Source organism: Carassius auratus, unplaced genomic scaffold, assembly GCF_003368295.1.
Source record: "Carassius auratus strain Wakin unplaced genomic scaffold, ASM336829v1 scaf_tig00216385, whole genome shotgun sequence".
NCBI classification, from domain to species: domain Eukaryota; kingdom Metazoa; phylum Chordata; class Actinopteri; order Cypriniformes; family Cyprinidae; genus Carassius; species Carassius auratus.
Genome location: NW_020528542.1, coordinates 25,001 through 26,543, shown reverse-complemented (window position 1 = coordinate 26,543; position 1,543 = coordinate 25,001). Strand labels below are relative to the sequence as shown.

The 1,543-nt window shown below is 47.7% G+C and overlaps 2 non-coding genes across 2 annotated transcripts; both read right to left on the bottom strand.

Moving 5' to 3' along the window:
• Positions 1-10: 10 nt before the first annotated feature.
• trnak-cuu (transfer RNA lysine (anticodon CUU)) lies at positions 11-83 on the bottom strand. The gene has a single exon. It is a non-coding gene; the product is annotated as a tRNA-Lys (tRNA).
• Positions 84-1,341: 1,258 nt separating this feature from the next.
• On the bottom strand, positions 1,342-1,414 carry trnak-cuu (transfer RNA lysine (anticodon CUU)). The gene has a single exon. It is a non-coding gene; the product is annotated as a tRNA-Lys (tRNA).
• Positions 1,415-1,543: the final 129 nt, after the last annotated feature.

Genomic DNA, 1,543 nt, shown 5'->3' with positions numbered 1-1,543 from the left:
CTGCTGTATTCACCCCAGATGGGACTCGAACCCACAATCCCTGGCTTAAGAGGCCAGTGCCTTATCCATTAGGCCACTGGGGCTTGAAAACAGATGCTAACTTGCCCTTTTATATCTCAATCTTATTCAGGAGGCCTTTACAATGCACACAAAGAGTCTTCTAGATGACTGAATATTATTAGAGGTCAAATTGGCCTCAGCTTTTCACGACCAGCTTGTTGCTTTTTGACGTTTTTTTAGGGACTCAGGAGTGTTTAGAAGTTAAAAGGCCATAGCAGAGGATGGTTTCGATCCATCGACCTCTGGGTTATGGGCCCAGCACGCTTCCGCTGCGCCACTCTGCTGTAGTGCACCTTGACCGGACTCGAAACCACAATCTCTGGCTTAGGAGGCCAGTGACTCAGGGATGTATAGATGTTAACTTTTTGTGCGTATTGTAAAGGGCTCCTGAATAAGATTGAGATTTAAAATGCCTTAGCAGAGGATGGTTTCGATCCATCGACCTCTGGGTTATGGGCCCAGCACGCTTCCGCTGCGCCACTCTGCTGTAATCAACCTTGACCGGACTTGAAACCACAATCTCTGGCTTAGGAGGCCAGTGCCTCAGGAGTGTCTAGAAGTTAACTCTTTTTGTATATGTTAGGCCTCCTGAATGAGAGATTTACAATGCCTTAGCAGAGGATGGTTTCGATCCATCGACCTCTGGGTTATGGGCCCAGCACGCTTCCGCTGCGCCACTCTGCTGTAATCAACCTTGACCGGACTCGAAACCACAATCTCTGGCTTAGGAGGCCAGTGACTCAGGGCTGTATAGATGTTAACTTTTTGTGCGTATTGTAAAGGGCTCCTGAATAAGATTGAGATTTAAAATGCCTTAGCAGAGGATGGTTTCGATCCATCGACCTCTGGGTTATGGGCCCAGCACGCTTCCGCTGCGCCACTCTGCTGTAATCAACCTTGACCGGACTTGAAACCACAATCTCTGGCTTTGGAGGCCAGTGCCTCAGGAGTGTCTAGAAGTTAACTCTTTTTGTATATTGTAAAGGCCTCCTGAATAAGATTGAGATTTACAATGCCTTAGCAGAGGATGGTTTCGATCCATCGACCTCTGGGTTATGGGCCCGGCACGCTTCCGCTGCGCCACTCTGCTGTAATCAACCTTGACCGGACTTGAAACCACAATCTCTAGCTTAGGAGACCAGTGCCTCAGGAGTGTCTAGAAGTTAACTCTTTGTGTGTATTGTAAAGGCATCCTGAGTTTCAAAAAGGCTTAGCAGAGGATCGTTTCGATCCTTCAACCTCTGGGTTACACACGCTTCCACTGCTCCACTCTGCTGTATTCACCCCAGATGGGACTCAATCCCACAATCCCTGGTTTAAGAGGCCAGTGCCTTATCCATTAGGCCACTGGGGCTTGAAAACAGATGCTAACTTGCCCTTTTACATCTCAATCTTATTCAGGAGGCCTTTACAATGCACACAAAGAGTCTTCTAGATGACTGAATATTATTAGAGGTCAAATTGGCCTCAGCTTTTCACGACC